We start from the raw sequence: 14,914 nt of genomic DNA on the forward strand, positions 1-14,914 counted from the left end.
ATGGAATGTTTAAATTCAGTGTTTGCAACTATTTAAGCAGTTGCAATAAAGTAATAAAATAAAAAAAATAAGCAGGTTGGTAGTATCATGAGGACTTGGGTCAGCTGAAACTTAATTTGTTCTGCTTCAAAGTCAAAAGAGTGCAAATTCTCTCAGAAAACTCTAGAATGTTTGCTCTGGACAGTAAGAAGGATGGCAACACTATGGCTTCCTAGAAAGGAAGTTATACCATCTCTATTCTCTTTTCCATGGGAACACCTAATAACTTTTATCATCTTTTTCTGAACTCATAAAAAAGTAGTCATGTAAGCTTTAAAACAGGGTTCTTTTCTTCCCTTTTTTTCATGTTTCCTAGATTTTAAATATTATACAACGTTGAACAACTCAGGTCCTGCAGTATACATTTTGAAAAAATTATAAAATTCGCCAACAAAAAAATTCAATGATTCCTCCTTTACAGCAAAAGCTACCATAAGAAGCTTATTTTCTACCAAGCTCATCAGTTCTCTGGTATCTGTCCCTCCTGCCATTGTTTAACTCTTTCCTTAGAACTCTGAAGGAGAGGTGAGCTTCCTTCTCGATCCTTCCACACCCCAATCTGTGACTCAGATGCTTATCTTCTTGTTCCCAAGGGATTTTTTTAATCTTACCTTTTCCCTCTAAAACACCCTTCCTTCCTCCCTCCCTCCCTCCCTCCCTTCCTTCCTTCCTTCCTTCCTTCCTTCCTTCCTTCCTTCCTTCCTTCCTTCCTTCCTTCCTTCTTTTCCCTCCCTCTCTCCCTCCCTAGCTTCCTTCCTTCCTAGAGTTCTTCTTTCCTAGCTTCCTTCTTTCCTTCCCTCCCTCCCTCCCTCCCTCCCTCCCTCCCTTCCTTCCTTCCTTCCTTCCTTCCTTCCTTCCTTCCTTCCTTCCTTCCTTCCTTCCTTCTTTCCTCCTTTCCTTCCTTCCTTCATCTCTCTCTCTCTTTCTTACTTGAGACAGGGTCTCACTCTGTCACCCAGGCTAGAGTGCAGTGGCACTATCATGGCTCACTAAAGCCTTGAACGAACTCCTGGGCCTCCCAAAGACCTAGGATTACATGTGTGAGCCACTGTGCCCAGCTGCATCTTCAGTTTCTTTCCACTGCTCACTTCTGCTCTATGGTTAAGCATGCAGGGTGTGTACCGATCTTAAAGAAATACTTACCTGATCTTGCTGCATCCTCAAGCCATCTGAACAAACTTCTCAACCAAACAATCTACATTCATGGCCTTCATTTTCCTACTATTCCTCTGCATTCTCTCTCCTCATCTTATTTTCTGTACCACATATTTTGCCAATTAATCAAGTAATTTTATATCTATTTAGGTACTTACTTTAACAGTTTTTTCTTAACTAAACTATTAATAAGCCATGAGCCATGAACGTATTGTATCTTTTTTCAAACAGTTGCTAGCACTTACAAATTGTAGGTATATACAATTTAGTACTGAGTGGTTTATAAATATAAGAATTTTAATCAGAATTACAGCAACATTAATAAATATTCATTAAAAATTTTTTTCTTGCCTGAGCTCCAAGATAACTTCTTTAATTCACCAAACATTTACTTAGCACTTACTGTGTTATTCAGTGTTCTGGGCATTAGAGACATCACAGTGAATAAAGCATGAAAAACTCCTGCCCTTATGAAGCTTATATTTTAACTGGGGGAGACATATGAACAGACAATGAGTAAGCAATGCCATATGTTAGGTGGTAACAAGTGCCATGGAGCCTTCACAATGGAAAGCCAATGACCGGGGTTAAGCAGAGAAGGACATGATTTGACTTATGTTTAAATACAATCACCAGCCTAGGCACGGTGGCTTACACCTATAATCCCAGCACTTTGGGAGGCTAAGACAGGTGGATCACCTGAGGTCAGGAGGATGAGACCAGCCTGGCCAACATGGCAAAACCCCATCTCTACTAAAAATACAAAAAAAAAAAAAAAAAAATTAGCCGGTGTGGTGGTGCATGCCTATAGTACCAGCTATTCGGGAGGCTGAGGCAGGAGAATCACTTGAACCCGGGAGGTGGTGGTTGCAATGAGCCAAGACTGCATCAATGCAGTCCAGCCTGGGTGACAGAGCAAGACTCTGTCTCAAAATAAATAAATAAATAATAAATTAAATAAATAATAAATTAAAACAATTTGATCACTATATTATTAATAGTTTTCTATTGCTATGTAACAAATCACTACAAACTTAGTGACTTAATACAGCACACATGTATCAGTTCAGGGTTCTATAAGTCAGCAGTCCAGCCCATTTTGCTGAGTTCTCTGTCCAAAGTATTGTGAGGTTAAAATCCAAGTTTTGGCTGGAATGAGTTGTCAGCTGGAGGCTCTGGGGAAAAATTACCTGCTTCCAGGCTCACACAGGTTGTTGGCAAAATTCAGTTCATTGAGGTTGTGAGAGTGAAGTTCTCATTTACTTGTTGACTACAAGCCAGGCTGTTCTCACCTCCTAGAGATGACCCACATTCCTGGCCATATGGCCCCTCCATCTTCCAAGTCAGCAATGGCATGTCAAATCCTTCTCATGCCTGGGATTCCTGACTGCCTGTTCTGTGACGCGTCAGAGAAACTCTGCTTTTATTTTTTATTTTTATTTATTTTTTTTTTGAGGCGGAGTCTCGCTCTGTCGCCCAGGCTGGAGTGCAGTGGCGCGATCTCGGCTCACTGCAAGCTCCGCCTCCCGGGTTCACGCCATTCTCCTGCCTCAGCCTCCCGAGTAGCTGGGACTACAGGCGCCGCCACCACGCCCGGCTAATTTTTTTTTTTTTTTTTTTTTTTTTTTTTGAGACGGAGTCTCGCCCTGTCGCCCAGGCTGGAGTGCAGTGACCGGATCTCACCTCACTGCAAGCTCCGCCTCCCGGGTTTACGCCATTCTCCTGCCTCAGCCTCCCGAGTAGTTGGGACTACAGGTGCCCGCCACCTCGCCCGGCTAGTTTTTTGTATTTTTTAGTAGAGACGGGGTTTCACCGTGTTAGCCAGGCTGGTCTCGATCTCCTGACCTCGTGATCCGCCCGTCTCGGCCTCCCAAAGTGCTGGGATTACAGGCTTGAGCCACCGCGCCCGGCCAATTTTTTTGTATTTTTAGTGGAGACGGGGTTTCATTGTGTTAGCCAGGATGGTCTCGATCTCCTGACCTCGTGATCCGCCCGTCTCGGCCTCCCAAAGTGCTGGGATTACAGGCTTGAGCCACCGCGCCCGGCCGAAACTCTGCTTTTAAACGGTTCATGTGATTCAGTCAGGCCCAAGCAGGTAATCTCCCCTTCTTAAAGCTGACTGTGCATTATAACGAAACTTAACTACAGGAAGAAAATCCATCATATCCACAATCTCAGAGATTAGTACACAGGAGGGGAGGTGGGGGTTCCTGGGGGTCATCTTAGAATTCTGCCTACCACAATCACCTTATCTGTTGTGTTGAGAATACACCACAGGGGGAAGTAAGAAAAAGAAAGAGAGATGTTGGCAATCATTTAGGGGAAGGACAATTGTGTCTTTGACCAGGGTAGTAGGAGATGAGGTGGTGAGATATGGTCAAACTCTGAGAGAATATGAAGATACAGATGATAAAACTGCTGACACATTGGATGTGACTTGTGAATGACAGAGAGGGGTTGGGGAGAACTTGCGTGGATATTGGCCTCAGTAGCTACAAAATGGAATTGCCACTTGCTGAGATAAAATGTACTAAGGGAAGACAAAGAGTTTTGGAAGATGTCAGTACGAGATGCCAGTATCACCTCCGAATGGAGATGTCCAGTAAGCAGTTGTATACTGCACCTAGAGCTCAGTAAAAGGTCTGGTTTGCAGATAAAATTGGAAAGTTGCCAAGGGAGCCCCAGAGTAGTCCAAGGTGAGAAGTTGAAGATATCAGGAAGAGTACCTAAGAAGGCTGGGAAGGACTGCACAGTGAGGTAGAAGGACAACCAGGAGAGAGTGAGAGCCCCGAGGGGAGGTGGAGAAGAAGGATGACTAATTGACAGGCACATGAGACGCAGACTGAGAAGCAACTCCAGATCGGCAACACAGAGATTAGGGACCTTGACAAGAACTGAGCTGTTTTAGTGGTGTGGTGGGGATAACCCTTATTCCACGGGGCTTAAGAGGAAAAAAAAAAAAATAGAAGAGGGGTAACAGATGGTGATAATAGAAACTCTTTAAGAAGTTTTGTGGTAAAGAGAGCAGAGAAAGGAAGTGGTAGGTTGGCAGGGATGAGGGTTGAAAAAGATACTTGCCTTCTTATTTTTTTTGTAAGAATATGAGACACTATTGCCTGTTCATGATCAAATAGGGATGGAAAAAATGATGATGCCACATGCAAAGGGATAGCTAGAGTCTAATCTTTCAGTAAGCAAAAGGGATGGGACCCAGGACACAAACAGAGGGCTTGGTCTTGGATAGGAGCCTGAGCATTCATTCCCCTAACTTAGGAGGGGAGCCCATGCAGGTGAATGCATTGATGAGCCGGTGAGAATTGAAGTTCTCTTCTAATGGTTTCAGTTTTCTTATCAAACCAGGAAGCCAGGTCTTTAGCTATGAATTTGCATAGGGTGGAGATGTTGGAAATTTGAGAGGAGAGGAGATACCTGGAATAGTTCACCAGAAGAGCAAGTGAGTGAGCAGACAGGGAGAATAGGTCCGGATTGCCAGGAAGAAATAAAGGTCCACTGGCTGCTGGGTTCTTGGTTCTCCTTTCAGTACAGCCAAACCCTTCTCATTTTAAGAAAATCATTACCATGCAGAGTAATTTTTTCCCTGGAAATTTTAAAACAAAGATTTGAGTCATCAAGTAGATTTTTTTTTGCCCTTGTTAGATTAAATTATAGCTTTTAGACCTTGTGAGGTTATTTTGTTTGCTTCTGTTATTTATTTATTTATTTATTTATTTATTTTTATGGTTATTAATTATTTTAAGTCCTACTTTCCTGGGTTGACTTTCGCAGATCTAAGTTTTAGCATTTTTTAAAAACTTTGCCCATCTTATTTTATGTTGACTATTTCTGCCACTTTCTGCTATTACGAACTGGATTAAATATGACAGTTTATGTGGATTTTCTAGGGGTAAATTGTGAGTAATTCCCCTCAGATATTTCTGACCTGCTCTATTGTCTCAGATTTATATTTTAATATTGCAATTCAATTACTTCCTCCTCTTGGTCACTTTGGATGCCAAGAGAAAGAAAGGGCTGAGGTCAAAATGTCCTTGAGATCAGAAAGGCAGCAACAAAGCACACTGGTTTGCAATAAACCCAGTTAGGAAAGAAAGTGAGGAGAAGGAAAGGAGAGAATTGCCGCTCCAGATTTTTGGAGATCAGAGCTGGCTTGATATCTGTCCTCTTTTGTTGAAAAATTAAATCTTTCTAATGTAATGAAAAGAGAGTAATAACCAAATACATAATATGCCTACATAGGCCGTCCCCCCAATTTCTGTCTTTCAGAATTTTCAATTCAGCTTAGGTATTTGCCCTTCTCCTTCCATGTGCTAGCAAAGGAAGATACTCTCCAGTCCTAGAAAGGTGAGTCTTGATTAGTCTAGTTCAATCACGGCAATTCTTTCTCCTTGCCAGTGATTGGTTTAGATATGGACAAGTGACACAAATGTAGCCAGTAAGACCTGAAAGTTTGTGTCCAGTCAGAGGACTTATGGAAACGGCTTTCCTCCCTGATACAGAACATGAATGAGGAAGAGCATCCTCTTTTGCCCTGTGAAAGGGCTGTATGAGCAAGTGCTGGGCTGAGCTGCAGAAGCCATGCTCCACCATGAGATGACATACTGGAGGTCAAAAGACAAAACTCCAAGGATGGCAGAGCTGAAAGGTGGAAAGACCCCGTGTTCTTGATGTGTTCAGGCCATTACATTAACAAACTCAAGAACCACTTTACTTCTGCACTTCCAATTTTAAAAGATGCTAATGACAACACAATAATAAAACGCTATCATTCAAATAATTTTTGGCCAGGTATTGGGTTCCTTGAAGCCCAAAACATCCTGATACAATCCTCTTACAGCATCAGGGGACTGTAAGTCAGTGAGGACCGACATGGAGGTGCACTGCATGCCTCAGAGCCAGTTTGGTGGCTGAAGGATTGGAAGGATTGTATTAAGACCCACTAATTATTAACGCTTTATGCTCGGTTGGTTATGTAGAAACTTCCCAGGGCAGCATTTATCATTTGGTCACTAGTGCTTCCATAGCACTTTGATCATTTACTAGAAGGGCACTTAGCTCTTTTGATTATAGTTAATGTTTATGCGTCCTTTAATGCTGTCAATAATTTGAGGACAAAGGCCATATCTATTGTCTTTCTATCCCTAACGACCCACAAAGTACCTGGCATGTAGAAAATCCTTAATAAATATTTGCCAAGTTGGAGAATTACCTTCTGTCAACAAGTCTGTGCTGGGTTAGTATGAAGTAAGATGTGTTCCTGAGCACATCCTTGAAAGGGCAAGCCTGATCCCATAGGAAAGGGGAGTTAAACCAGAGGAACCTCTGCAGACAAGCTCTTACAAAAAGGAAACAGCCAGGAGGCAAGAGAAATTCTTCACTTAAGCTATCTAGCCAGCTGTCCAAGGAGCCATCCTTACCTTCTCTCCTTCCCTCACTCTTCGCATGCCTGCCCACTGTCTTACTCCAAAATACATCCTACATTTCTTTAAAAAAAAAAACAAAAAAACTTAATTTCACCTGCAGTGCTATCATCCTTGTCCAAGCCACCATCATCGATCACCTGGACAAACCACACCAACCCCAAACTACTGTCCACACAAGAGTCAGAGCATATTCTTGAAATGTGAAAAGATCATGTCACACTCATGTTGAAATCCTCCAGGAGCTCAAAATCATGCTTGGAATAAGAGAGAAACTCCTTTCTGTGTCTGTCAGTCCTCTCTATCCCACTTTATTTTTGTCATAGCATTTGTTACCATCTGAAATTATTTTTGCACTTGCCTATAATTTGCCTGCTCTATGGATTGTAAAGGTCCAGTGGAACAGGGACATTATCTATACTGCTTAGGGCCAGATCTTAGCTCATTTTGTGTTGCTATAAAGGAATATCTGAAGCTAGTAGTTTATTTTTTTTGAAAGGATTATTTGGATCATGATTCTGGTGGCTGGAAAGTTCAAGATTGGGCATTTGCATCTAATGATGGTCTCACGCTGCTTCTACTCATAGCAGAAGTTAAAGGGGAAGCTGGCATGTGCTGAGATCACATGATGAGAAAGAAAGCAAGAAAGAGGGAGGTGCCAGGCTATTTTTAATAATCAGCTGTTATGGAAACTAATAGAACAAGAACTCACTCACCCCTGTGAGAGGGCTCTGATCCCATTATGCAAATACCTCCCATTAGGCCTCACCTCCAACACTGGAAATCAAATTTCAACATGACATTTGGAAGGGACAAATATGCAGTCATAGCAGGCCATATCCCCCATACCTTCAATAACACTTGACATGCAGTAAGCCTTCAATAGCCATATCCCCCTACTCCCATACCTTCAGTAACACTTCACATGCAGTAAGCATTCAACATATGTTTTTGAATTGAAAAATATTGTCTCTGGCCACTGTAGGACCTTGGCCCTGAAGAGGTTTTAAATCTCATACTAAAAGAGTTTTATGCCTGTAATCAAATAATGGAAGAATATAATAGAGAAATAAGAGTCATCAATGACACTTATGGAGATGAGTTTGAGCAGGGTGGGCTTTAGAACAACTGAGGAAAACAAGAAAAGAGGGTTCCACAGAAATGGCATTAGGGCCCCAGGGGCCACTAAGCTCAGTTTTGGGGTCCCCAGTTTTAAGAAGTCAGGGAAAGGGTGGATGATAAGACCTGCTTGATACTCACCTCTCCTACTCCCTCTACCTCAATTATATATCCTGACCCACCATGGCTCCTGAGTGCCATTAATAAAATATCTGGTGGCTTTGGCTCTGTCTTACCTTACCTCCTCTTCTAGGGCCTTAGATGTTGAATTATGTAACTTGAACTCATAGGTCTACTTGCTTCCTCACTGAACCAAATAATTAAGAAATGTGCACATTAATGCCCCCAGTTGAAGAAAGCACATAGTTTATCTTCAAAATTTAAAAGCTTCCTAGGAAGTTACAATTTTGAGAAACAATATAAAACAATACAATGTTCGGCAAATAATAAAACAGTTTACTCAGAAGTTCTAATTTCATGGTTTCAGGTTACTCTCAAATTGAGAGACACACCCTCTTTTGGAGGTCATAATGGAGCTGTGAAGACTAAAGGTAAAAATATTTACAAGATATTGATTTACAGCAATGAAAGGATCAGCATCCAACCATAAAGTAATGATTAAACATTAACTCCGAAAAACTCTCACCAAGGCATTTCTATAAATTAGCCATTCATGGGAACCAGCAGGCTCAGGGAAGGTTGGTAGCCAAAAAGTTTGGATTCCCAAGATCCAGTACTTACTTGCAAACCCCTAAACTTTCACATGTAAAAAGTCAGGATATTAATATATCTCTCTAACATGAACTTCTCTGTGAAGATCAAATGAAATAATTTAACTTACATCAGAAGCAAAGCAAGTGTAATTTAGTGTAAGTAGGTAAATCTGAATCTATTATTACCACTAATACTAAAAATCAAAACCATTCAAAAGCTTGAGATGTCAGTCATTGCCTATATACATACAGCTTTATATGAGAATGAAGACAGCAGAGGTAGGCTCTTCCTCAGGATACTGAACACATAGAGATTATGAAGGGGTGGCCTGCCCCTCCACACCTGTGGGCGTTTCTTGTTAGGTGGAACCAGAGACTTGAGAAAAGAAGTGAGACACAGAGACAAAGTATAGAGAAAGAAAAAGTGGGCCCAGGGGACCGGCGCTCAGCATACAGCGGACCCACACCGGCACCGGTCTCTGAGTTCCCTCAGTATTTATTGATCATTATCTTTACCATCAAAGAAAAAGGGAAGTGGCAGGATAATAGGATCATCGTAGGGAGAAGGTCAGCAGTAAGACATATGAATAAAGATCTCTGTGACATAAGTTTAAGTGCTGTGCCTTGATATGCATATGCAAATATCTCCATAAACCTTTTTAGTGCATGAAGAGCAGCATTGTGCTAGCACGTCCCACCTTTCGCCCTAAGGCGGTTTTCTCCTTTCTCAGTAAATAGAACATACAATCGGGTTTTACACCGAGATGTTCCATTGCCCAGGGACGGGCAGGAGACAGATGCTTTTCTCTATCTCAACTGCCAAGAGGCTTATTTCCTCTTATACTAGTCCTCCTGAGCACAGACCCTTCACGGGTGTCAGGCTGGGGGATGATCAGGTCTTTCCCTTCCCACGAGGCCATATTTCAGACTATCACATGGGGAGAAACCTTGGACAATACCTAGCTTCCCTAGGCAGAGGTCCCTGTGACCTTTGGCAGTGTACGTGTCCCTGGGTACTTGAGATTAAGAGAATGGTGATGACTTTTCACAAGCATACTGGCTTCAGGCACTTGTTTAACAAAGCACACCCTGCACAGCCCAAAATCCATTAAACTTTGAGTCACCACAGCACATGTCTCTTGCAAGGACAAGGTTGGGGGTAGGGTCACAGATTAACAGCATCTCAAATACAGAACAAAATGGAGTCTCTTATGTCTCCTTCTTTCTATATAGACACAGTAACAGTCTGATCTTTCTTTTCCCCACAGATTAGAAGCCATGAAATGATAATATAGCTATGCAAATGAGAAGTTATAACAATTGTGCCAATATGGCCAAGTTGATTTTATACTTGATTACAAGCTGACAGAATGATATGCAGTTGAACAGTACTGAGTATCAGCTGTAAAGTCACATTGCCTGAGTATGAATCCCAACTTTGTGGAACTTTAAGCAAGTTCCTTAACTTCTTTGATAGTCATTGGAGCCAGCCTCCATCATGGTTCCCAACGATCTCCACCTCCTGGTATTTATACACTTGTGTAGTGCCCTCCCACATTGTATCAGGGTTGGTCTGTGTGACCAATAGTACACAGCAGAAGGAATGGTATACCTGCCACTTCTGAGGCTAGATCATAAAAGGCAACTCAGCCTCCTGCTTAGTTCCTCTCTTGGATCCTTCATTCTAAGGGAAAGTAGCTACCATATTATCCTAAGTATAATTTCGTGTAAGTAAGTAAATCTGGACCTATTATTACTACTAATACTACTAAACAGAACCATTCAAAAGCTTGAGATGTCAGTCATTGCCTATATGCAGCTTTATATAGGAATGAAGGCATCAGCAGTAGGCTCTTCTTCAGAACATTTAGCACACAGACATTAGAAGTCATGAAATTATAATATAATTCCCACATGGTGGGGAACTGGGGCCCATACACTAGGGAACTGAAGCCTCTAGCTAACAGCCACATGAGTGAACTTGGAAGGGGATCCTTCAGCTGCAGTCAGGTTTAGGCTTTCAGATAACATCTTGATTACAACCTCATGAGAGACCCTGCGGCAAAACCACCCAACTAAGCCACTCCAAAATTCCTTATACACAGAAACTATGAGATAACAAATATTTATTGTTTTAAGTTCTGAGGTGATTCATTATGCAATTATAGATAACTAAAGTACCCTCTCGAAGTTCTGATAAATCTTCTGTATGAATGGAGAGGGTAATAGTACCTTTCATTCAAAGAGTTGTTCTTCGGATTAAACGAAAAATACATTGAAAGCCCTCAGCCCCAAATTTAACACTTAGTAAAAGTAAATGCATATTCGCTATTATTGTATGCTTGCATGCCTTCTCTTCCTCAAATAAGGCACTCCTGTGTGTTATTTACAGCCATGTTCTCCATGGGCCTCAGTACTTTCTTAAGTCATAAAATTTGAAAGACGCGATCCAGCTCCACTCTTTTTATATTATCTTTCTCTGACCATCAACTGGATAAATAGTCTTCATTTTCTCTCTCTTTCTGATCCCCTTTGAAAAGATAGGCAGATATTTCTAAGAGAGAGAAACTTAAGGCATATGTTATGGCTAGAGAAAAGCCAAAATAACTGGCCTGAAAAAGACTAACCTGCTGACCTCATGAGCATTCCGAAAAGGTTGACAATAGTTAACTGAGCAAGCTGGAGTCAACTCCAGTTTTTATAGAGCATACTGTTTAGAAATTGTCCCCTGAAATGTACAAAGCTTTCATTCAGGCTCGTTTCTGTGCTTTTAAACCTGGAAGAGATCCTGGACTTTCTCAGGCAAACCTCATAGATGCTATCTTTTCTCTCTGATTATTCCTGTCTCCTTCACATTTGGGTTTTCTCTTATTACTGAAGGATACTGATGGGTGAGCAGTCAAATTTCCTTTCCACCAAAAGAAGGTGTAGAGGAAATTTACTACTAAAGCAGTGAAAAGAGCAAAAGAAGAGATATAATTCTATTCCATAATAAAATTCAATAATAATAAAATTATTTGACAGATAACCAAATATTTCCAATTTCAGCATATAATATAATGTAAAAGAAAAAATAAAGAAATCATAAATGCTGCGTGAGAACTTTATTACCACTAAGCCATGAAGAGTTCTACAATTCCATACAAGTATTTTTATATATTTCTCACTGATTCTTGAAGAAACTGAATGCTTACATATGCAATATCCTCCTGTAGTAGGAGGATTGAGAAAATTTTAAAACATACAATCATTTATTATATACACAGAAGAGAGTGAACTTTTAATTGTGCTTGGTGAAATGAATAATCTGAATTCAAGGAGTTTTTATTCTTAAATATATGGCAATAGTCCAGTATTAAGCCTCTCTCTCTCTCTGTCTCTCTCTCTTTCGCTCTCTCTCTCTCTCTTTCTGGCTCCCCACTCACTAGCCCCCCTCCTGTTCTGGGTGTGTCTAGTTTTGCTGAAGTATGCGTTTCATATGGAAACACTTGACCTCTTAAATCAACCTCTCAGGAGATGAACTTGGGTTTGCTTCCTCCTTCCTTTTGGCTGTTTAATTCTTTAGTTTTCCCGTAATTTAGGTATTTGCTTTGTTTTTCTATCAAATTCCTATCCTTCTTTCCTTCTTTCTTTCCTTTCCCTTCATATTTCCTTTCTCCCTACTTCCTTCCTTTCTTCCTTCTCTGTATTTGTTTACTTGAAAGCTTGATTGACAACACAGAGGGCATTTCTTGGGTGATGACTTTGAGTTTTTTGTAAGGAATGCTGACCTTTATTGTGGCACAGCCCAGGAAAGGTATTGCTGATTTAGTGAAAATGCTGCATTCTTGAGCTTTTATCTTTATTCCTATGATAAGGCAGAAGTGTTAACAAGATGACTTCCCTTTTTTCCTTAAACACACATACCTACAAATTAAGAAATACAGACAAGAAATAACTAGAGTGGTAAATAAACAAAGCCACCATGAAACAACATCTCCACCTGATTGTCCAAGAGATATCCTTAGCTACACTCTCCTTCACCTCCCTCTGTTTAACCAGTTACTGAAGTTCAGTCATTCACATTTCTGAGTAGCTCTGGAGCCTCCATATTCTGATCTGTACTGTAAGTGCCCTGGGCCATTTCCCTCACTTCCCCCTTCAGTGTTGCTCCATTGCAACTCACCTTCCCACTGTCATGGCCAACAGTTCAGGCGTGCTCAAAACCTCATTCACTGCATCATCTCTAGCTTAGAATCAAACTCTTTTGCCTGTTTCCCACCCTCCTCTGGGGCTCTGGATCCTTTCATAACCCCTAACACGGGATGTTATCTCAATGCAAGACATTCACATTTTCTGGAATATCCTATCTTCAGAAACTGATGTTATCCAGAAACTGATGTTATCCAGAAACTGATGTTAACTATTCAAGCTTCTCCACAAAAGAAACCTCTTATAAGAAGTCTCTCGGCTGGGTGCAGTGGCTTACACCTGTAATTCCAGCACTTTGGGAGGCCAAGGTGGACGGATCATGAGGTCAGGAGATAGAGACCATCCTGGCCAACATGGTAAAACCCCATCTCTACTAAAATACAAAAAATAAGCCGGGCATGGTGGTGCGTGCCTGTAGTCCCAGCTACTCAGGAGGCTGAGGCAGGAACCCGGGAGGCGGAGACTTTCCCAGAAGTGTTCCTTCTAACCTCCAGAGCAGTTTGCTCAAGCACCTCTAAGTTATCCTTTTGAGTCATAAGAGTAGTTATATGGAAACAAGTGAGTGTCTCAGGAAGTCCTCCTCAAGAGACCATTCTTGAAATGTGTTCAAATTTCATTTGGAGAAGACAGCAGGTGCTGTTTAGCAGAAATGGCAAAACAGCTCTCCCTGGCCTGTATACCCTACCTAGCAAAACAAAATCCTCAGAGTTAACTGCAGCAAGCCTCAGTCAGATCCCTAGGGCATTTCACTGGCCATCTCAAGTGGCTAATCAAAATACAGTATTCCTTTCAACTTGCTTTAACGGAAGTTCTGATAATTACAGTTTTACCCAAACTTCCAGCAATGCTGTGATGCCTCAGTTATGTTTTGGAGACAAACAGGCTATACAGATTATTTCTATTTATATATATGTGTGTATCCACACATACACATACATACATATATACATAAAACAAGTCGTATTTGTTTGCATATTCCCACCAGCTTATACAGTTCTTGAGGTCATGGGCCTTTATATTTATATTTACAAAATTTAATCTTTGTATCTGCAGCAACTAACACAGTGCCTGGAACATAATGTAAGCCTGTAAGCCCTATATTTATCGATTGTACGACTAGCACATTCTTCTCCCACGAGGCTTTGCATGTATGGTTTATACAAAGTGTTGCTTTATGAAAATAATTATATTTTAACAGTCCACAAAAAAGAGTCAAGCTTAAGTGGACTGTCATTTAATGGTATAAAATAGTAGCAACCACTGGTTTCTTCAAATTTCACCAGCAGTAGGTCAACCCATTCAGTTATTTAACCTTTGGCACCTTTGCCCTGGCCTTGAATTGCACAGCAAGTATGGTTTTCATAGCTCCACAAACTAATTCTGAACTGTCATCCTGAAATCTAGATAAGATACCGTGAGTATGCAAGCACAGACTCTACATTCCTCAGTTGGCTAAACCATCCAGAGAGAATCCTTTAACTGGCTAATTTATTGTGTGTAATCCTGAAATGAAAGCAAGTGTTTAAAAGGAAAGTAAGGCCAGGGGAGACTGAAACTAGTAATTCTCACTTGCTTGCATCCTACAGTGAGTATTCCATTATCTGAGTGTTATATATTTAGGCAAGCTAAAAAGACATGAAAGTCTTTAAGTAAAAGAATCCACCAAAACATCACTGATTCCAGCCCCTTCTGAAATATTATCATGTATACCAGCTTTATGATTTAGCTCTGCAATACCACTAAATTGGTCAAATAATTACTTCCCTGCCTCCCCACCCTCCAACTCAATTCTCACCACCCTGAGGGAAAACAATCTGGGTTCCCCGTGCAACGACTTTTCTCTAAACTGTATTTTGGGGCTTGCTTTCTCATTTTTCCTATCCACTTCAGATATCCTTACTGCTGTCTTTGGGTTCTTTAAACACTGCCTTTTTTCCTTTGCAGATCACACCCAAAAACTTTTCTTAAAAATTATATGTAAATCTAAAACTTTACAAAGTAAATTTAAAATTGAAATTTTTAAAATCCCGACTCTCCCTAATTTCAGGAAGCATGCATTTATCATACATAACAAGACGTGAAAGCGGCAAGAGTTGCAGCCTAAACACTGAAGACCCCGCGAAGTGAATCCAGCTGCCGCTCTGCAAGCAGCAACAACGCCTGGGAAGCCTTCTCAGCTACATCTCGGGGCACTGGTCCAACCTCCCGCAAAATCCCTCGTTTCCCTTCGCATGGTAAGACGGAGGCTGACCTGAGCTCCAA

General features: G+C 41.1%; 1 protein-coding gene and 1 long non-coding RNA gene across 10 annotated transcripts in view; one reads left to right on the forward strand and one right to left on the reverse strand.

The window, feature by feature from the left end:
- The window catches only part of LOC105483346 (dipeptidyl peptidase 4), an 84,647-nt gene that overhangs the window by 69,019 nt on the left and 714 nt on the right, over positions 1-14,914 (reverse strand). The gene's annotated exons all lie outside the window — the stretch shown is intronic.
- The window catches only part of LOC112426963 (uncharacterized), a 39,641-nt gene that overhangs the window by 1,962 nt on the left and 22,765 nt on the right, over positions 1-14,914 (forward strand). For 5 of the 8 annotated variants that reach the window (XR_011609819.1, XR_011609817.1, XR_011609821.1 and 2 more), the window contains exons 2-3: positions 8,236-8,299; positions 14,700-14,886. This is a non-coding gene — a long non-coding RNA (uncharacterized lncRNA). Of the gene's footprint in view, positions 1-5,475; positions 5,554-8,235; positions 8,300-14,150; positions 14,238-14,699; positions 14,887-14,914 lie in introns of those variants that run through there. The other 3 variants (XR_011609818.1, XR_011609822.1, XR_011609823.1) reach the window with 3 other exon arrangements.

The sequence above is a fragment of the Macaca nemestrina genome, chromosome 11 (assembly GCF_043159975.1).
Source record: "Macaca nemestrina isolate mMacNem1 chromosome 11, mMacNem.hap1, whole genome shotgun sequence".
Classification (NCBI taxonomy): Eukaryota; Metazoa; Chordata; class Mammalia; order Primates; family Cercopithecidae; genus Macaca; species Macaca nemestrina.